Consider the following 22,893-nt stretch of genomic DNA (forward strand, 5'->3'; position numbering starts at 1 on the left):
TCTACAATTTATTCCATTCCCTGTATATTTATGTATAAAAAACCAAAACCATTTGAAATTCAAATATCACACACTTATTTTTGGCACCAGCTGTAAAAGCATTTGAAACTCTTAAATAAGATTCCAAATATGCTACATGATGAAAAAAATTCATCATAGTGTTAACATTTTATGATGTTCATCTCTATTAGAATATCTGCTCTTGCTTTGAGCTACAGTTATCATGCATACTCTTTTACAAAAATAGAAGAAAGACAAGTAGACAATCTTGTAAAACAGGCACAAACTAGCTCTTTTCTGAAATCAACTGCCATTAAGGACAATTATAATCATCTCTGTTATAATTTTCTCTTTCTGAGTTGAAAGATTCTGGTCATTTCTCTGTACAATGTTAGAAAGCTGGAGATGGGAAGTGGTACCTCTAGTTGAATATGGCAAAATGAATTTATATTTGGATTCTTGGGTCATTCCTGGTGAATCCCCTCTAGTTGCATAACGATTTGGACATATAAATAAAATTACTAGGTGAAAGATGCCTATATGCTCATCATTGTGCATTGTTGTAGTAGTGTACTGGCTTCTCTGTTTACCCAAGACTCTTATGCTTCTTGTGTTGGTGTGACAGCTATGATAACAGAGAAACAAAAAGCAGGGAAGTCTAACAGCAATGTCCAAAGATAGAAGTGAAATTGGCAGATAGAGTGAGATGTTAGGATGTTTATTTCTGAGAAAAACATCAAGAATTTTGGTGAATGATGGGGAGAAGAAAAGAGAGATAAAAGGAATCTCTAGGAAAGGTATTTATGATAAAATAATTCCCTAGGGAGGGAGGATTATATTTTTAGTTTTTATTTTATTTCATGTTAAATATTTAAAACATTTAAAAAATTTAGAATATAATGAGACCTATGACTTACCCCATTTGCTTACATTTCTTTTTCTTAATAAAACACCATATAAGCAAAGGATCTCATATCTATCTTATTTTCCTCTCTTTTCTAATGGAGAACATCACCCAGAAATTGTGTGAATCAGGACTGGAGCGATAGCACAGTGGGTAGGGCATTTTCCTTGCACACAGCTGACCCAGGTTTGATTCCGCCAGGAGTAATCCCTGTGCATTGCCGGGTGTGACCCAAAAAAGCAAAAAAACAAACAAACAAACCAGAAATTGTGTAAATCTTTCCAATGTATTTGAAACACTTTCACTGTATATACATCATTCATAATAAATATTATTTTAAGATTTATATACACTGTCTTATCCTGTACATATTCATTTACCTACTCTTGTGTCTTAAGATTCATTCATGTTCAGGCATGTAAACCTAATTTGATCATTTTACCTAGCCATAGTATTTCCTGATCTTCTATATCATACTTTATCCATTTATTTATTGATAGAAATCTACATTGTTATTATAAGAAATACTAACTTTTTCTTCCTGTGGACTTGTGAAAGGATTTCTTTGGAGGATACCTAGAAGTAGAATTTGTGACGCATTGGATAGGCACACATCCCACTAAATCAGATTACCAACTTTCATTTTAAGGGGGTTTTGCCTGTAAATATTTTATGACTACCTCATACGTTATATATAGTCTATCCATTTATTTTGTGTGTATTATAAAATGTATTCTTTCAGTGTATAGCCTATATTTTAGCTTGGCTTTTGATATTGTTATGCAGAAGTTTTAAACTTTGGTTCAATTAAATTTCTCAATTTGGGGGTCTTGACTACGCTTTTTGTACTATAGAATGATTACACTTAAAACATAAATCAATTCTTAAAAAAACATAAATCAATTCTTGACATTTTCCTAAAGATTTGTAATGTAACACCTACAAAACATATAAATCTTTCTCTGTATGTCTATTTCTGGACTCTACAGTCTTTTCCAGTGGTCTGTTTTACAATCCTGGTGTGAATTCTATACAATTTGAATTATTTTTCTTTGATAATGACTTTGACATTATTGAAGTAAGCCCTGCTTAATAAGCAAAGTAATGGAGTCTTGCTGCAGGTTGATAATGGATGATACTGTATATAAAACACACAGTAAACAATGTCAAGGAAATCACTGCCTATTGCTCTCTCCTACTTTATAAAATAAATGTAAAGTTCTTATGAGCCCCAGCAGAGTAAGTTGCTTTCTGGGTATGACAAATTTAAAATTGGGGAATATGAATATCTCTCATTATCTTTATGTGGCCATCGTGTTTTGCTGGGCAGGTTGGGGAAAACTGGCCTGATCTGTACGGAGCTGTAGAGTCTAGGAAGTTTTCTAATTAATGTCTGCCTAGGGACACTCCATGAAGAGTTCCTAGGTAGATGCCAATAGAGATTTCCTCCTCAAAATGTATTAGTGTGTTGTTTGCTTTTTAATTTTTCATGTGAAATTAGGAATAGTATGTCAAGTTCTAATCTCACCTATTGGGTATTTATTGTAGACATTTTCCCTCTCTATTATTTAGATTGGATACTTTGCATTGATTTATCTTCAAGGTCATGAACTCTATCACTGTCATTTTTAAAATTTAAGTCTTCAAAGGATTCTTAAACTTCGCTTATTGAATTTTTTAATACTGTAGTTTCTGTTTATTCATGTGTTTATATACACATCTATGTATTCTTCTGATTCATTAATGAAATATTTCTCCACTCGTTTTTGGAGTATTTGCTTTACTTGTTAAGAAACCTGCTTTAAAATCTTTTTCAAGGCCTGAAAAGTAGTACAAGGTTTAAGTCCCAGACTTTTCCTGGAGCCAAGCCTGGTTCTAAGCCCAGGACTATTTGATTTCCCAAACATCCCAGTGTGCAGCCCTGGAGGCCCTTCCCACAACCCAAGCAGTGTCCTGATTGGCTGAGAATCGCTGGGAGTAGCCCCAAGGCCCCCTGAATACCACTTGCAAAGCCAAAAAATGATAAAATAAACCTGTTTTATCTTGATGCTGGGACTGGAGCGATAGCGGCCGACCCGGGTTGAATTCCTCTTGTCCCTTCGGAGAGCCCGGCAAGCTACCGAGAGTATCCTGCCTGCATGGCAGAGCCTGGCAAGCTCTCTGTGGTGTATTCGATATGCCCAAAACAGTAAGAAGTCTCACAATGGAGACGTTACTGGTGCCCACTTGAGCAAATCTTGATGTTGATGTTTATTTTTCTTTTTCCACGTGAGCTGATATTTTTCTACTTCTTTGTGTGTTGGAAATTTTTTTTATATCCTCAACATTTTGTGTTATATGGTTCTGAGTCTTGTTTACATTCCCTGAGAAATGTTGATGTTTTTAGTAAGCAATTTAGTATACAAATTACTTGGTTGGATTTAGCCGATGAGTTCTGTGCAACCTTCTTTGAGATCTTAACATCAAACCTTTATAGTATCATCCAGATCTCTCTTGCAAATTACCACTCAGGTGCCATCTGGTATCTGGGTAGCAGTTTCCCTCTTCGTTTATGTCTCAGTACATTAAAATCAGGTCCTTAATTTGCAAAACTTGGTAATATGTTTAGAAGATATCATAGACAACTTCATGGAATTGCTTTCTTGAGCTCTTTCCTTTATCTGATCTACATAATAATTGTTGACATTTTCATTATCAATCTCTCAGCCAAATCTATGACTATACATTTTTGTTCTACTGTGCACTTTCTATGAGTACAGTTGTCTCATAGTTCCAAGTGTCACTTTGTCAAGTGACTGAATGACAGAGAAGAGTGTGACAGATACATTCCATATTTGGGTACTGGTAGTCCTTGGATCAGAGCACTTTTCCTTCCTATAGATCTTTAGGTGGCTCTGGCTCCCAGGAGGCCTTATTCTTTTTTTTTTTTTTTTTTTGCTTTTCGGGTCACACCTGGTGATGCACAGGGGTTAGTCCTGGCTCTGCACTCAGGAATTATCCCTGGCGGTGCTCAGGGGACCATATGGGATGCTGGGAATCGAACCTGGGTCGGCCGCATGCAAGGCAAACGCCCTACCTGCTGTGCTATTGCTCCAGCCCCCAGGAGGCCTTATTCTTATCTAATAAGTCTGAGCTAGTGATGTTTTCCTCAAGCTTGGTCACACATCCTAAAATTCACTTCTGAATTTTAGGCTGCCTTGAGGCAAGGATATGGAGTTTGAAAGATGATAAATTCACCAATGGTTGACTGATACTTAGAATTATGTCTTTCTCCAAATCCTGCTGCATGCATGCATTTTGTTTAGATTTTGTAGCTGTATTTGGGGTGAAAGATAAGAAAGCATATATTTAGTCCATCTTGTATAGAAATAGAATGAATATTTTTAACACATTATGTTAATATATTTAATCATCCCTATTTGTGAATGATTTGCTGTTTCTGTGCCAAAGGCATTAGGAAGGAAGGGGTTGGGCCAACCCTGGCAGTATTCAGGATCCATTCTTAGCTCTGAAGAATCTATGTGATGCTCGGGAGTTGATGCTGGGATAGATTTCAAGCAAGGCAAGTGCTTTAAGCTTTGTACTATTTCTCCGGCTCTCAAAGGCATCTTTTTAAAGCAAAGTGCAAATGAGAGTTATGACCCCAAAGAGGGAGAAACATCTTGAGACAAGAGAATTTCAAGCCAAGCATAAATTTAGTATTTTTATTAATGACCTTGCAAAAAGGACTAAGGAAGGGTGGAGGTCCATTTTCAAAGACCAAGTACAATTTCTCCACCCCTTTCTATTTCTTAATGGAAGTACTAGGCAGTCTGCTTTTATTCCTTTGTTCTGGGTAAAACTTCTATGTTTTCTAGTTCTAACCAATGAAAGAAGAGAAGAAGACAGGGGTGCCTGGAAGTTTCTGAAGAAGATCATTGTCAGAGCTGAAAAGGACGGGGAGTAAGCACCTCCCTGAAGTCTGCCCTGATGTATGTGTGTGTGTGTGTGTGTGTGTGTGAGAGAGAGAGAGAGAGAGAGAGAGAAAGAGAGAGAGAGAGAGAGAGAGAGAGAGAGAGAGAGATTTCCATCTCTAACAACCCTGTGGGAAAGCTATGAAGAACAGAGATGCCACCCTAAATCCCAGGGGAATAGCTGGGCAAAGATCAGCAGCCCCCAGAGTGTACATAATGGGAGAAAACACTCCTCCTGTTTGGACACCCACCAACCAGATCCCAGCCTCTTCCCTATCCTTGTGAGTTAGAAGAATAGACCACTGGTGGTCACCCAATATGGCAGCAGAGCCATGCCAAGGAGATTTTGTGGCCTCAGCTGACTTTGGGCTCTGGAAAGGGCTGCTGTGTTTGCCTTTGGAATGGAGTCCCCGGCTTTCCACCAATTTAGCAAACTAGGTGGTAGATTTCATGGGTTTTAGGTCTAAAGAGGACACATTCTGACTTGAGTAATTAGAACCAATTCATCTTCCTCGTTGCTGCCCTTCAACTTTGCTTTGCCCGAGTATGTGGCCTGCCACCTATTGGGTATTTATAGGTTACAAGAACAGAGGCCCTCTCTGTGACCATCCACACAGGAAAGAGCATAAAATCCCCCAAATCCCATCAAACTGTGTTATGGAGGTGGAGAAGTGAATTTGTCCTTTACCCAAAACTTGACCGGTTCAGGCAGTTGGGCAAGGTCCCTCCCCTCACAATGAAACCCCCATCAACAAGGGAGATTTGTGAGAGAACAAACTTAACCTTCCAAAGAATTTTAAAAAAAAGAACTAGAATGAATATTTTAGAAGAGATTACTACTTTTTTTTTTCTTTTTGGGTCACACCCGGCAATGCAAAGGGTTACTCCTGGCTTTGCACTCAGGAATTACCACTGGTCATGCTCAGGGGACCATATGGGATGCTGGGATTCGAACCCGGGTCAGCCGCGTGCAAGGCAAACGCCCTACCCGCTGTGCTATCTCTCCAGCCCCGATTACTACTCTTTTTTAAGGAAATAGCTTTTGGCTTTATCAAGCTTATACTTTATTTTTTATTTCACTCATTTATGTGCTTAAAATGGAAACTTTTAATACGATTTTCTTTTGATCTCTCTTGCTGTTTTCTCCCCATAACATTAGTTCAATTGCTACCTCTGTCATCTCTCTGTACCATCCCCATCTTAAGACGGGGATTGATAGGATTTGGGAGTTTCTATGCCCTTTCCTGCTGTGGATGGTCAAAGACAGAGGGCCAGAGAGATAGTACAGTTGGTAAAGCACTTGTCTTGCCTTACCCTGGCTTCAATCCTGAGAACTTCCAGAAGTGATCCCTGAGCACAAAGCCAGAATGCTACAGAGTGTGGTCCAAAAAAAAAACCAAAATCTGTCAGTTCTAAATATATTATGCATTGTTTTTAGTACACCCTCATTCTCAATTGGCTATTACTATTATTTGCTTTCTAAATATTTAGTTAGTTTGGTTTTGGGGTTACACTTTTGTGCTCAGTGATACTCCTGTCTCAGTGCTCATTCCTGAGAGTGCTTCATAGACCATGCAGTTCTGGGGATCATATTTGGGTCTCCTGCATAGAGAATATAAGTTAAATTCATTGTACTATTTCTCTAGTCTTATTATCAGTTTATCTTAAAATTGAACGCTTTTATACTAAGACTCTTTGTTTAACATATCTTATGAATCCTAATTTTTATTTAGAATGAAGGTAAAAACAAACTTTTTTCAGAATATTTACTTAATAAGCACCCCAAGTTCTTATCTTTCTAAAAGTGTATTTTATATTCATTATAAAATGGCTTCATCTTTGAAAATACCTAGGAATTCCATGTTGAGAGTAATTTTCTTAGTGTTTTGAGGGTATGATTCTGTAAATTGCTATATATTCCCAGACTACCTGAAGCCCACTCAACTTGCTCGCCTAATGGACTTCACTCACTTTGGGGGTCCTGAACCCAGAGCAATTTTCTGAAAACCTGTAACTGCTTACCTAGAATACGGATAAAATGTTGCCTATTAATTTAAGAGTTAATGGATGATCAGAAGCCCACTTCTGTTCCCAGATTATAATTTCTATTTTAAGTTCCTCCAAAAATAGGTTCTTCCTAGTAGGAGGCAGGCTTACACATTTACATGCAGAATATTGGTCCTATTCCCTTCTCTGAAACCCTCTGATGAACAGAATACAGAACCATGTGTGGGTTGAAGAAACTTATTCTATGTTCTAGTTTAAGATTTGGCTGAAAAAGAGAGAAGTAGTTAAAAAAGAAGCTGGTCCAAGGTGGAAGAATGTCTTTAGGTCCATCCATGTAGGAGCTGAAGCTGAAATCTAAATTACTAAGATGTTACTCATTTGTTAACTAATAGTGAATAATGACACTGCTCTACTCATATGGTGTACAACAAGATGAGGTTTCAAATGGGCTTCCTATAGGAATTACTCAGATGTCTCCAGACCAATTAAGAGCTGTTAAAGAAGGAACGTTCTTGTTATCCAGGTGTTGGAAAAATGTAAAATGTGTGGCATTAAAAGGAATCTACAGAGCTGAACAGAAGTCTTTAATGTGGAGGTGGTGGGATTTTTGGATGATCCATGAAATCACTCATATAGCCCAAAAGAGCAAAAACCTTCCCATAAATTTGGTTTCTTTTGTTAAATTAAATTTTGTTTTTGTCTTTTGGGGGGTTATGTCTGGTGGCACTCACCTTACTCCTGGCTCTGTCTGTGCTCAGGAATCACTCTTGGCAGTGCTCTGGGGGCCATATGAAATACCCAGGATCCATCCTAGGTTGGCTATGTGCAAGGTGAATATCTTAGCCCCTGTACTATCTCTCTAGCCCCTGCGCTCCTTCTTCCATTGAATGAGATTACATTGAATGGGAGCCATGGAGGAAATTCACAAGAAGATCACTAGGTGATGAGGTACCAAAATTCATCTCAAAAGAATGATTCATTAACTACTCCTCCTGAATTTTATAGGCTCAAGCAACAACCCCCCCCCCACACACACATATTACATTGTTACCACAGGCAGTTAAGAATATGTGGGTGTTCTCCTTATACCTTGTAAAATGAATTGAGCTAAATTATAGCTTCCTATTTATAAAACAGTGGTAGTTTAAATCTGCAGAGTGCATAATTCAGAGATTGCCATAGTAACTACATTTCTCAGGAAGTAACTGAAAAAATACACTTTTTACAAAAATAGACTATTGCTTTCATATCTATAAAGGAATTAATTTACTGACTGATAGAGAGGAATGAAGAAAGATGAGCCATCGAGCTGCATTTTAATGTGATTGTGATTATCCCCACAGTGGCAAGTAGCTTCAACTTGTTCTTTTATTTTTGCAGCAAAGAGTGTTTTTCTTTTCAGCTTGGTTTGTATATAGAAATGGTTTCCAGAAATACATAGCATAATAAGGAATTAGGGAGCACATTTGGCAAAATACCGAAAGGCTCCAATTTGTTTCTTGCCATTATTAGTTTGATGAATGTTAAAATTGCTTGCAAGATATTTAATTGCTGTTCCTGATTAGTGTGGTAACAATACTAGAGAAGTAGCTTGTGAGCATTCTTCTAACAATTATGCAGCTCTTGCCTATCATAGGTGCCATCATGAGATTAGAGGCACAAATATCTGGAGAAAAATGATTAAGCTAAAAAATAATGATGATAATCATGTTCTTAGGAGTGCCATTTTGAGAGTGACACATTTATAAATGTGTATATTTATATATTTATCATTTAAATATGTGCCATATATTTCAGGGCTTATTCTGTGAATGCTTTCTTCCAGACAATTGGGATCATTCTAAAAGTAATTAGCTTTATTTCCATGAAAGGTCCCAGAATAAACCAAATTAATGAACTTTTAGTGTTGTGGCAGGAAGAGAGAAGAGAGTTGGAGGATCTTGCCTTTCCTAAAAGATAACAGCTGAATCAGACCCTTGAAAAGATTGTTTCTACATTACTTGTCTGGGACTAAGAATGATGTGGTTCATCTCTTAGGGATATTTTCATTTGAGCAAAAGAGAAATCCTTACACCAAAAAACTAGAACTCTTAAAGACAAAATTTCAAGCAAGATAGCTTGACTGGGGAGCATTAGAGGCTGCTTTGAGCTCTACTAACACTTGCATCTCTTAGGATACTTCTTGTGCTGGAACAGCAGTCCTCGCAAGTATCCATGTCTTTGCAGATAATAAGTTAATTGAAGAAGGATAATGTCTCAATTACCCCCAAAGTCATAGGTCTTACATAGTTCCTGGAATAGAGAGAACAGTAACGAGTACCTGCATGATTAATGAAAGTGTTGAAATCACAGATGCAATCTCACATCTCTTTTCTAGGCCCATTCTTTTCCTGGGCATTGAATGCCTCTAGTTAAACTTATAGTTACCACCTCTGTTAACACATTCTATATAACTTTCCAGGGGGCTGGAGAGATAGTACTGCAGGGAGGGTGCTTGACTTGCATGCAGCTGACCTGCGTTCAATCTCCAGCATCCCATTTGGTCCTCCAAGCACCACCAGGAGTGATCCCAGACTGCAGAGGCAGGAGTAACTCCTGAGCATCATCCGGGGTGGCCCCCAAACCACAACAAAGCAAAAAAATGAAGAATATGCTGGATCAGGAAAAAAAATAAAGGCCTAGAGCTGGCAAAGTGAAGGTAATAGATTGGAGATGGCAGATAAGGAAGAGGCATTAAAGAGACTTCAGTGCCAGAAAGGAGTGCCAGAAATAATCGCTGTGAATGCCAAAGGTATCCCCATTCAAGAGCATCATGAACTGTAGGATAACATTGATTTGTTCTTTCTCACTTGCTACTGAGAGCTTAGTTTTTTCAGGTGATACCGATCACAGTGCTCCTGAAACACCTCCATTCCTCTGTGTTTATTGAAATGTAGCTCTAAGCATTTTAGGACAACATTGGTATGTCCTTTTTCCCTTGCCACAGGAAGCTTAGGTTTATCAGAGTGCTCTTCCATTCCACTGTGTTTATATGTAAACTCTTCTCTATGCTCTCTTCCGTAACAGGTCTATCACCTTTTCCCCCTAATCAGACTCTGCTTACTTGTAAGGTCAGATTCCTCAGAAATCTATGATTTTATATGTATGAGTGAAATACTGCCTTTCTTCTTTCCTTATGTCTTTTGAATAGTTTAGTTTAAAGCAATGTCCTTTTTGTATGGACAAAGGAAGACAGCTAATATTATGCTTTTGTAACTTGGGATTTAATTGGCTTCAAATATTATGCAATTCTGGGCATCTGCTTTTTTGACTTAAGCCTCAGTTGCCATTAGTTCCTAGCACCCCAAAAGCAGGCTCCCGACAAGGGACTGAGTGGACCCAGGACAAGTTGTGAGCTACCCTGGCATCAAAATGGGCCGGGGAAAAGTGCCACAATTCTTAACTATAAGTTAAGATCTTAATCATGGGCAAATGCTGTTATGATCCAAAAGTAACAATGAGACTAGGACCCTGCTAGGGATAGGAAAGACTAATCTGGCCTAAGAACTGTAGTTTGAGAGCGAGATGACCCTAGGAGAGCAATTCTATAAGCTTAATGTATCTCTTACTGTGTCCATACAAAATGATTAATAGTATGAATGCTTATATGTTTGTTGGACTAAGGAGAGGAGGAACACACCCATAGTTGGAATTTCAGTCTTGGGAGAGTTATCCTGCTGAATGAGATTCTGTCCTAGAAGCAGCATCCCTTGAGGCAAAGAAATTTACCCCTATGGATTGTGACCATACCTATGTGTAAGCTCCAATCCCTCATGCTTTGGGATTTAACTCGTGGGCTGGGGGTTCCAGTTCCAGATCCAGAGACAGAGGAGAAGGAGAATGAGAGAGGCAGAAGGAGATTGATGAGAGATCGAGAAGGAGAATGAAATAGCATGGGGGGGGGGAGCAGGAGAAGCAGAGAGAGAGAGAGAGAGAGAGAGAGAGGAGTGAATGGAGATGAGATTGGAATAAATGGCAATTGAAACCAACCAGCCTGGCTCTCAGTCCTTCCTTCACCTGCCCATCGCCATTGACATCCCCGGGGTTGGGGAAGCAGCGTGAAAGTGGGTGGCAGGAGAGATAGAGTGCCACTGCCCCTTTTGTGATTGCACAATGAACAACTCCACCACCACATAGTATGAGGCACAGCTTCATTTTGAAGGCCTGGAACACTGTGCATGAAGTTCATCCCCAGAATGATCTCACTTTTTTATGCATTTGTTCCAAGAAAAATGAAATTATGATTATACTAGATAGAGACTATTTCCTGGTTGTGATTCAGAATCTAACTGAATCAGCTATTATCTTGATTTCCTGAGTCATTCCTCAATTTAGTGTCCCTCCACAAATCTTGCTACTCATGTGACCCAACTGGCACTTGGAAATCAACTTAGAGTTCACTTAGACCAGTGGCCAAGCGTGAGCTCTCAACCCCACTAATGCCATTACTCCCTCCCTCAGTTCCTGGAAGAGCCCGCCTCTCTCTCATCCAGATTTCTAGCATTACCTGTAAGAAACATACACCTTGTATCCTTCTGACCTTCAGTTCATTTGGTTTTCTTTAACTAAAAATAATACAATGCAAAAATAACAACAAACACACACCTTTCCAGTTTTTTTCTCTTAAAATTATTTTATCATATTTATTGAGTGTTTATTATGAGTCAGGCATTGAGCTGAGTGCTTAACTCATTATGACATTTTATTGTTTAAAATCTCTGAGATAGTAGGTGGTCTTAGTAGCCCCACTTTTAATAGAAGGAAACAGTGTTCAGAAAGATGAGCTGATTTCCAGACTTCCAGAGTTAAGACCAAAGTTAGCAACCAAAGGTTTAATTTTCCATCCTAGACTCGATCCCACCCACCCACCCACCATCAATACCTTTGCTCTTGGGATATTGAGTATAAGTGAAAATGAACCCAATCCTAGACTTTATATGCAGGGAGATGTCAGTAGGGAAACGTTCCATCCTAGATCACAGGAGAATGATGAGAGTCTTCAGTGAGGCCTAAAGGCCTGGGAAGCATATTCTGAACTTGACAATATTTATGCTTTCATTATTGGGATGGAATGAGACAATCTCAGTGTCGTGGAGATAGGTCTTGAATAGTCTTTTAAAAAAAAATTACTGAATCACTGTGAGATAGTTACAAGCTTTCATGTTTGGTTTATAGTCACACAGTGATCAAACACCCATCCCTCCACCAGTGCACATTCCCCACCACCAATATCCTGGGTATACCCCCCCTTTCCCATCCTCCCCCTGCCTCCATGGCAGACAATATTCCCCATACTCTCTCTCTCTCTACTTTTGGGCATTATAGCTTGCAACACAGACACTGAGAGGTCATCGTGTTTGGTCCATTATCTACTTTCGGCACGCATCTCCCATCCCGACTGATTCCTCCAGCCATCATTTTCTTAGTGATCCCTTCTCTATTCCATCTGCCTTCTCCCCTTCACTCATGAAGCAGGCTTTCAGCTATGGGGCAATCCTCCTGACCCTTGTATCTACTGACCTTGGGTGTCAGCCTCATGTGATGTTAGTCTATACTCCACAAATGAGTGAAGTCCTTCTATGTCTGTCCCTCTCTTTCTGACTTACTTCACTTAGCATGATACTTTCCATGTCTGTCCATTATAAGCAAATTTTATGACTTCATCTTTCCGAACAACTGCATAGTATTCCATTGTGTAGATGTAATTGTGAACAGTGCTGCAATGAAGAGATAGGTACAGATGTAATTTCTACTGTGCTTTTTTTGCATCCTCAGGATATATTTTCAGAAGTGCTATTGCGGGGTCATATGGAAGCTCAATTTCTAGTTTTATTTTATTTTATTGAATCACTGTGAAAAAAAATTACAAAGCTTTCAGGTTTAAGTCTTAGTCATATAATGATTGAATCCCATCCCTTCACCAGTGCACATGTTCCACCACCAAGAACCCCAATGTACCCCACTCCCCCCCAGCCCTACCTAAGTAGCTAATGATCTTCATTTTGTTCTCTCTATTTTGAATACATTCAATATTTCAATATAGAACTCACTATTATTGTTTGGAATTTCCCCCCAACAATCAGGCCTGCTGAAAAGGCATCATTTAATAATTTCTTTTCATTGCTGAGAATGAAGACTCTATGAGCTCGTGCGGCCACTATTGTGGCCTCGCAGTTTTGGATTTCTCATGTTTCAGTTCAGTTCAAAGTCTAGATGCATTTCTGTAAGTAGACTCTCCGTGTGCCAAAATGGGTTAGAAGACCTCTTGGATCATAGTCTTAAGGAGCAGAGGGTCTGTTTCGAGAGCAGCAGCTCCAGATCTTATCTGGGCTGAGGGCGTGACAATTTATAGTTTTTGAAGGACTGTCCATATTGTTTTCCAGAAAGGCTGGACCAGTCGACATTCCCACCAACAGTGAAGGAGCGTCCCTTTTTCCCCCATATCCATGCCAGCACTGGTTGCTTTTGTTATTTTGAATGTGTGCCAGTCTCTGTGGTGTGAGATGATATCTCATTGTTGTTTTCATTTGCATCTCCTTGATGTCTAGCTATGTGGAGCATTTTTTCATGTGCCTTTTGGCCATTTGTATTTCTTTTTTGAGGAACTTCTGTTCATTTCTTCTCCCCATTTTTTGATGGGGTTGGAGGTTTTTTCTTATACAATTCTATTAGTGTCTTGTAGATCCTGGATATCAATACCCTTATCAGATGGGTATTGGGTAAATATTCTTTCCCATTCTGTGGGCTCTTTCTGTATTTTGGTCACTGTTTCTTTTGAAGTGCAGAAGCTTCTTAGTTTGATGTAGTTCCATTTGTTTGTGTTTGCTTCCACTTGCATGGTCAGTGCTGTTTCATCCTTAAAGATGCTTTTAGCTTAAATGTCATGTAGGGTTCTGCCTACATTTTCTTCTACGTACCTTCTAGATCCACTTTGATCTGACTTTTGTGCCTGGCATTAGACAGAGGTCAGAGTTCATTTTTTTGTAGATAACTTTCCAGTTTTCCCAGCACCACTCGTTGAAGAGGCTTTTCTTGTTCACTTCGCATTTCTTGCTCTTTTGTCAAAGATTAAGTGGCCATATATTTGGGGGTCTGTGACAGGAATTTTAACTCTGTTCCATTGGTCTGCAGGTCTGTTTTTAGTCCAATAACATGCTATTTTAATTACCACTGCTTTGTAGTAGAGTTTGAAGTTGGGGAAGGTGACGCCACCCATCTTCTTTTTCCCAAGGATTGCTCTAGCTGTTCATAGAGATTTATTGTTCCATATGAATTTCAGGAGTGTTTTGTCTATTTCGTTGAAAAATGTCATGGGTATCCTGATAGGAACTACATTAAATTTGTATAGTGCTTTGGGCAGTATTGCCATTTTGATAATATAATTGTCCTTATCCATGAACAGATGTCTCCATTTCCTAGTATCCTCTTTTATTTCTTGAAGTAGTGTTTTGTAATTTTCCTTGTATAGGTCTGTCACTCTTTTGTAAAGCTGATTCCAAGGTACTTGATTTTCTGAGGTATTATTGTGAACGGGATTGCTTTTTTAATGTCTTTTTATTCTCTTTCATTATTTGCATATAAGAAAGCCTTGGACTTTTGGGTGTTGATTTTGTAGACTGCCACTTTACTATATTGACCTATTATTTCTAGGAGCTTTTCTGTAGAGTCTTTAGGGTTTTCCAAGTATAGTATCATATGGTCTGCAAATAGTGATAACTTGACCTTTCGTTTTATATCTGTATGTCCTTGATATCTTTTTCTTGTTAACTGCTATGGCCAGGAATTCCAGTACTATATTAAATAGGAGTGGTGAAAGCAGGCAACCTTGTCTTGTGTCCTATCTTAGAGAGAAGGCTTTCAGTTTTTTTTTCTTTTTGGGTCACACCTGGCAATGCACAGGGGTTTACTCCTGGCTCTGAACTCAGGAACTACCCCTGGTGGTGCTCAGGGGACCGTATGGGATGCTGGGAATCGAACCCGGGTAGGCCGCGTGCAAGGCAAATGCCCTACCCGCTGTGCTATCGCTCCAGCCCCAAAGGCTTTCATTTTTTCCCCATTGAGAATGATACTTGCTGTGGGCTTGTGGTAGATGGCTTTGACTATATTGAGGAAAGTTCCTTCGATGCCCATTTTGCTGAGAGTTTTCATCATAAACGGGTGCTGGATCTTGCCAAATGCTTTCCATGCACCTGTTGATATGATCATATGGTTTTTATTATTTCTTTTATTGATAGGATGAATTATGTTGATTGACTTGCGAATGTTAAACCATCCTTGCATCTCTGAGATGAATCCTATTTGGTCATGGTGTATGATCTTTTTGATGAGTCATTCGATTCTATTTGCTAATATTTTCTTAAGGATCTTTGCGTTTGTGTTCATTCGGAATATTGGTCTGTAATTCTCTTTCTTTGTGGTATCTTTTTCTGCTTTTGGTATCAGGGTGATATTTCCTTCATAGAAACTGTTTGGAAGTGTTTTTGATAGTTAAATTTCCTGGTAAAGCTTAAAGAGGATTGGGAGTAAGTCCTCTTTAAAGGTTTGGAAGAAATCACTAGTGAATCCATCTGGGATAGACTTTTGTGCTTGGGGAGACTTTTTATTACCGATTCAATTTCCTTGATGGTGATAGGTCTGTTCATGTATTCCAGGTCTTCTTTGTTCAGCCCTGGGAGGCTATAGGAATCTAGGAATTTATCCATTTCTTCGAGGTTTTCATGTTTTGTGGCATAAAAATTCTCAAGGTAGTCTCTGAGGATCCTTTGAATTTCTACAGTTTCTGTTGTAATGTCCCCCTTTTCATTTCTGATTTGATTTATTAGGATTTTCTCTCTCCCTTATTTTGTGAGTCTTGCTAGGGGTTTATCAATCTTGTTTATTTTCTGAAAGAACAGCTCTTGGTTTCTTTGATCTTTCAGATTGTTTTTTGGGTTTCCATCTCTTTGATTTCTGCTCTGAGTTTTATTATTTCCTTCCTCCTGTTCGGATTGTGTTCCTTTTGTTGGTCATCTTCCAAGCTCTTAAGCTGTGAGGTTAGGTTACTTATGTGGGCTTGCTCCTCCTTCCTGAGGAATGCTTGTAGAGCTATAAACTTTCCTCTTAACACAGCTTTAGTGTGTCCCATAAGTTTTGGTAACTCATGTCCTCATTTTTGTTCGTTTCCAGGAATCCTTTGATTTCCTCTTTGATTTCATTTCTAAGCCACTCGTTGCCCAATAGTGAGCTGTTTAATTTTCAGGCATTTGATTTCATTTTCTGTTTGTGTGTGATTTATTTCTAATTTCAGTGCATCATGGTTTGAGGAGGTCATTGATACAATCTCTATCTTCTTAATTTTATGGAGGTATGTTTTGTGGCTCAGCATGTGGTCTATCTTGGAGAATGGTCCATGCACACTTGAGAAGAATGTCTATTCAGCTTTTTGAGGATGAAGTGTCCTATATATATATATGTATATATATATATATATATATATTATGTCCCTTTCTTCCATTTCTTCCCTCAGATGAAGTATGTCCTTGCTAAGCTTGAGTCTGGTCAGTCTATCAAGAGGTGGTAAAGCGGTGATATTGTGTTGCTATCGATGTCTTTCTTCGAGTCTATGAGTAGTTGTTTTAAGTACTTTGCTGGTCCCTCATTAGTGCAGATATATTTAGTATTGTTAGTCCTTCCTGTTGTACAGATCCCTTTATCAATAAGAAATGACATTCACTATTTCTTGTGACCTTCTTCAGTCTGAAATCAATGTGGTCTGATACTAGGATGGCTACCCCAGATTTTTTATGGGAGTTGTTCGCCTGTTTTCCAGCCTTTGACTTTGAGTCTGTGTTTGCTCTGACTGTTGAGATGTGTTTCTTGCAGGCAGCAGAATGTTGGGTTCAATTTTCTAATCTATCCTGCCACTCTGTGTCTTTTAGTTGGTGCGTTTAGTGCATTAACGTTGAGGGAGCTTATTGCTATGGGGTTTTGTCCCATTTTTCTGCTGAAGTTTGGTGTATTTGAGGGGCCTGTCTTGTCTTAAAGTAGCCCATTCAGTTGTTCTTGTATCCATGGTTTTGAGTCTATGAAGTTCCTGAGCTATTGTGTTTCTGTGAAACTGTGTGCTGTTCCTTCTGTTATGAATGAGAATCTAGCTGGGTAAAGTATTTTTGGTGAATCATTTATTTCATTGAGTTTTTCCCACTATATACTACCACTGTTTTTGGGCCATGAGAGTTTCATCAGAAAAGTCGGCTGTGAATCTTAAGGATGCTCCTTTATAGGCCATTTCTTTCTTTGATCTTGCTGCTTTCAGGATTTTGTCTCTATCTAAGGTTTTGGTCATTTTTATCAGGATGTGTCTTGGGGTATTTTTATTTGCATTTCTTCTAGCTAGTACGGTTCGGGCCTCCTGAATGTGGTTGCATGTTTTCTTCAGCTCTGGAAACATCGTAGCAATGATGTCTGACAGTTTCTTCTTCATCAGGGTTTTCTTCCTGTCCTTCTGGAACTCCAATCATTTGATGTCAAATGTTAGTATTTGACATGTTAGTATTGTAGAATACTTTTTACATCAGGTGATTAATCTAAAGTGAGGACACTGAGGATCATTATCCTTTGAACCCTTGAATAGAGTATAGTACAGGTGATCCTAATTTTATGCAAAAATCAAATTAAAGTGGAACATAACGAAGAAATTTCTCTGCATTCAAAGTTCTTCTACTTTACATTTAAAATGGTCTGAGGGGAAGAATTGGCAAAATCCTTCAAGGAGATTTCTTTTAGGGGCAAGTCCCCGTAGCCAGAATCCCTCCTTCTCTCAAGCACAAGAAAACAGCAGTTGGGAGTTGCTGGGTGTTTTCGTGACTAATCTTCAGCAGTCTGCTTCCAACAACAAATGATAATTATCCTGAGTAATTGTTTCCTGCTTGTGTGCTACACAGTCATGCAGAAAGCGACAGCGAGGACACCCAAGTGTGGTATTTCAGGGCGCTTTTATGCAGTCATGTCTATCCACATGGAGAAAGCCCACAGGAAAGCAGCCACACAGAGCAGCTACTAGGAGAGTGCAAGAAAAGGCAGGAGTCTTCTCTCAGGCACTGGCTACATAATTAGAGCCAGCAGCAGGAGGCAAATTAAAGCCTTACTGGGAAATTCTAAGTAGATAGGTGTTTGTGAGCTTTGGATACTTCTCTGAGGCTCTGAAGCAAGACTGAAGCCAGCAAGTATTCCCACCAAGCTGGATGCAGTTTCCTAAATTCCTAAAGCCCATAGCACTGCTGTGGAGGACATCTGTGTGACTTCTGAGTTCTATAAAGAAATTGAAATTTCACATTCTTTATTTTGTAGACATTCATTTGGTTTTGTAGGTCACACCGATCAGGGGTTAGTCCTGGCTTTACACTCAGGAATTATTACTGGCGGTGTATGGGGGACCATACGGGGCTAGAGATCAACCTGGGGTCAGCCACATGCAATGTAATCACCTTACCCACCATACTATTGCTCCAGTTCCTATGTTGTAGGCATTCTTCTATTTCTTTAACTTTTACCCCACATGATATTTTTTTAAAACATTTTATTTAGTGAATCACCATGAAGTACAGTTACAGACTTACAAACTTTCGTGCTTGCATTTCAGTCATACAATGGTCGAGTACCCATCCCTCCACTAGTGCCCATTTTCCACCACCAATGGTCCCAGCATCTCTCCCACCACCCCACCCTGTCCTCCCTCACCCCACCCCATCTCTGTGGCAGGACATTCCCTTTTGCTCTTCTGCTCTCTCTCTCCTTTTGGGTGTTGTGATTTGCAGTAGAGGTATTAAGTGGCCATCATGTTTGGTCTATAGTCTGTTTTCAGCCAGCATCTCCCATCCTGAACGGGCCCTCCTAACACCCTTTACTTGGTGTTCCCATCTCTATCTGAGCTGCCTTTTCTCCCAGCATTCGAGGGCGGCTTCTAAGCTTACCCACATGATATTTTTTTCTGGAGCAAATACACAAACATAAAACAATGGGTATCTAGTTAATGATGATTATGAAGAACTTTTAGATGGAAAATACCTAGTCAATGGAAGGGAAATACTCACTTTAAATGAGGTAGTTCTTTGTTTACCACAGTTGAAATGAGTTCAGCTGTGCTTGAAACTGTACAATCTCAATACACTTTTGCTGTCCACAGAGTTGTCAGACCTGATTTCATCATGGGATTTCAAGGCAACTACCTTGCTAGCCCTTAGCGCTTCCCAGTCTTCTCCTGCATCCAAACTCCCAGAGGGTGACACACACTCTTATGAGGAGAAGTGTTTGCAGCTGTAAAATGTACTCTAATAAGAGTTTCTCTATGCTTGTGTGTGCAGGGAATAGGTGGGAGTGGAAGGGTTTTTATCTAGAACAGATATCCATATTTGATTTAGAATTTTCCAGTGTCACCCATTGAGCTCACAACCTTAGAGAAAGGGTCCTGCAAAATTTACTCATGATGTAGCTCATTTCTTGGTACTGAGTTTATATAGACTTTTTTTGTTTTGTTTTTGTTTGGGGGCCATATCCAGCAGTACTCAGGGCTTACTCCTGGCTCTGTGCTTAGATCACTCTGGCATTGCTTGGAGGAATTATATGTGGTGCTAGAGATCAACCCTGGTTGTTCATGTGCAAGGCAGGCACCTTATCCACTGTACTATCATATTTAAGGCCCTTATTGAGCATATCTTAAAGATAAGAGCTAGGGCTTGGACTATTTACTACAGGGCAATGAAGAAGGCAGTTTAGGGTCATGATGCAGCTGTAAAGATGGTTGGATTCATATTTCTTTGCATTTAGGTCACATGAAGGTCACATGAAAGCTTTCCTCATTTTATTAATTCCATTGTTATACATAAAATATGTGATTGCTGTGTGGGTGGTGGTGTAGGAAAGCTGGAATTCCAAGAACTTGACCATGACACTAACTGGTTAATGAGAGCTAATGTGACACTAACATGACAGATAATTGGTTTACTTATAGTCTTCAAAATGCCCATTTCAAAGAGAATAGAGCTAGCTGGAGCACTATTCTTATGACTTCAATGTCAAGGGTATAAATACTTGTATGAAATAAGAAGATGCCTTTGGTTCTGATCTCACATTAAGTTCATTTAAACTCTTCTGTTATTACATTCTGGATACCAAGTGGCAACAAGAACCAACTACAGTTCTGAGGATATATAGTTCCAGGTCCTTCTGAAGTTGGATTTGTGATGTCATTAAGGTAGATAACAAATCATTAAGTTGGAGTCAGAGAAATAGTACAGTAGGTAGGATTCTTTCCTTGTATTCAGCCCACTCAGGCTCAATCTTCAGCACCCCAGTGGTCTCCTGAGCCCTGCCAGGAGTGATCAGGGATTCAGGAATGCAGAGCCAGAAGTAAGCTCTGAGCACCACTGGGTGTGTTTCCCGCCCCCCCAAAAAATTCATAAGTACACAATACACATTTTGTATATGTAAATATTCTACTCTAAAAGATATACTTCATTTTTATTTTCAAATGAAGTATCTTCATGTGTTGCAGGCAAATGGAAATTGGGAAACCATTGCCTTTATACTCATTCATCCAAAGTGCTATAATCTTTCTTCCATTTCAAAATGTTTGTGATTCTTTTTGTCTTTTTCAGGTTTCTACAACATTCTCTGTTTTTCTCTTCAAAAGTCATATGTATTTCAACAACAAAAAAATTGGGACTTTGAGAAACATTGTATGTGACTTATGCCTTTTACCTGAGAAAATTAAAAAACTCAGTTTACCTAGTCAAAAGTTTTCTTTTTAGTGTAAGCTTTTTTTTACTTTTATCAATGTTATAGAGAATTTGTTATATTCTCTATATAACAAATTGATAAATAATGACTCTCTTAAGCTAAAATATCTCTTTTTAATTGTGCTTCCCACCCTTCACTCACCCCCACCCCCACGTGCTCTCTCTCTCTCTCTCTCTCTCTCTCTCACACACACACACACACACACACACACACACACACGCACAAACACACTGCCTACGCCCATTATGGCCTTGAAGAGTGAAGCCCAGAGCTTTTGCATCACAGTTGGGAGTGATTTCTCTCAGCTAAAAATGGAGGTACATTCTTTTCTGTGTCCCCCATGCCTAGTCTGCTCTGGCTTACAGTAAGTACTCAATAAATATTTATTGAGTGAGTGGCTCGGGCAATGATTTGAATGCACTGGCCTCCTATTTCCAATCTTTTGTTTGCCCTATTGAACCCTATTCTCTCAGTACAGAAAGTGATAATAGACTACTCTCAGTTTCTGAGGAAACATGGATGTTATGTCCTAGCAACATTGCAAGAGGATGCTGTAATTGCTGTAGGCAGTGCCCTTTGCAGGCCTTTCTAGCATGCCAAAACATAAAAGCGAAAAATCAAAGAAATCATTGCCTCCTGGAATTATTTTTGTAGTAACATTGCTGAGAGTGGGACACGCACAGCTCCCTCTCTCACGGGTCTCACGGGTATAGATTACACTTGGCACACCAAGATTCGTGTCAATGAACGTGCAAAAATCATCACTCACACCGCAGTCTTGACCTCTGAAAGGATCCTGCTGCTCTCCTCGCTCTCAGGAACACGGTGCTGAGCCCGCCCTGGACGTGTGGCTCTCTCTGCTCTCTCTGCTCTAGTCCTTGGGCACTGGAGCAGACGCTAATGGCGATCTCACTTCTCATGATTGTCTCAAGGTTTATTTTATATTATTTACTTTTTCTTTTGTATTCTTGATGTGTTAAAATACTATCTTATTTCTTTTAATTACCTCTTTTTATATTTCTGCAGCTCTTTTTCTATTAGACTCATGCATATTTTTAGCCAGTTAAGTTTAGTATTTATTTTAAAGTGCATTTATTTTACTATAGTTAAAGTAATAGAGTTACAACAGGGCTAATGTTTATACTTTGGTATACAAAGTGACTGCACCTTCACCACTACCACCACCAAAATGCCAAAGACCCTTTACCACTGTCCTCAGGTCACTTTGAGACCAGCCTCCCTCTCTTTCCCTCTTAAATGCCCTTCCTTTAGCAACCACTGTTCTGTAATCACAGTCGAAGAGTTTTGAGTACTTGGAGTACTGTCCATTCCTTTATTTTGTTTCCTTATGTACCACATATAAGTGAGATCTTCTAATATTTGTTCTTTTCTCTCTGAGTTATTTTATTCTGTATTATACACTTTAATTTTGTCCATGTTATAGCAAAAGATAGGATTTCATCTATTATAATTGTGTAGTTTTCCATACTGTATTCACTTTTCTTTCTCCCTTCTTCCCTCTCTCCCCTCCCTCTTTCCCCTCCCTCCCTTCCTTCCTTCCTTCCTTCCTTCCTTCCTTCCTTCCTTCCTTCCTTCCTTCCTCCCTCCCTCCCTTTTCTTTCTTTCTTTCTTTCTTTCTTTCTTTCTTTCTTTCTTTCTTTCTTTCTTTCTTTCTTTCTTTCTTTCTTTCTTTCTTTCTTTCTTTCTTTCTTTCTTTCTTTCTTTCTTTCTTTCTTTCTTTCTTTCTTCCTTCCTCCCTCCCTCCCTCCTCCCTCCCTCCCTCCCTCTTTCTTCTTTCTTTTCTTTCTTTCTTTCTTTCTTTCTTTCTTTCTTTCTTCTTTCTTTCTTTCTTTCTTTCTTTCTTTCTTTCTTTCTTTCTTTCTTTCTTTCCTTTCTTTCCTTTCTTTCTTTCTTTCTTTCTTTCTTTCTTTCTTTCTTTCTTTCTTTCTTTCTTTCTTTCTTTCTTTCTTTCTTTCTTTCTTTCTTTCTTTCTTTCTTTCTTTCTTTCTTTCTCCTTTTTCCACACCCAGATCATCTCAGAGCTTACTCCTGGATTTATACTTACAAATCACTCCTGGTGGGGCTCAGACAACCGTATGAGGTTCCGGAGAGCAAACCCTGTCTGGTAAATGTGCAACTGTGAATCAAGCTGTACTATCTCTAAACCCAATGCACTATCTCTAAAGTCCTATACATTCAATTTCTAATCTACTC

At 39.1% G+C, this 22,893-nt stretch overlaps 1 protein-coding gene and 1 pseudogene across 1 annotated transcript in view; both read left to right on the forward strand.

Annotated features, from left to right (window-relative positions):
• Positions 1–22,893, forward strand: part of MYO3B (myosin IIIB) — a 460,143-nt gene that overhangs the window by 62,149 nt on the left and 375,101 nt on the right. The window lies entirely within an intron of this gene.
• On the forward strand, positions 9,577–11,221 carry LOC129399596 (dynein light chain roadblock-type 1-like; annotated as a pseudogene).

Source organism: Sorex araneus, chromosome X, assembly GCF_027595985.1.
Source record: "Sorex araneus isolate mSorAra2 chromosome X, mSorAra2.pri, whole genome shotgun sequence".
Lineage (NCBI taxonomy): Eukaryota > Metazoa > Chordata > Mammalia > Eulipotyphla > Soricidae > Sorex > Sorex araneus.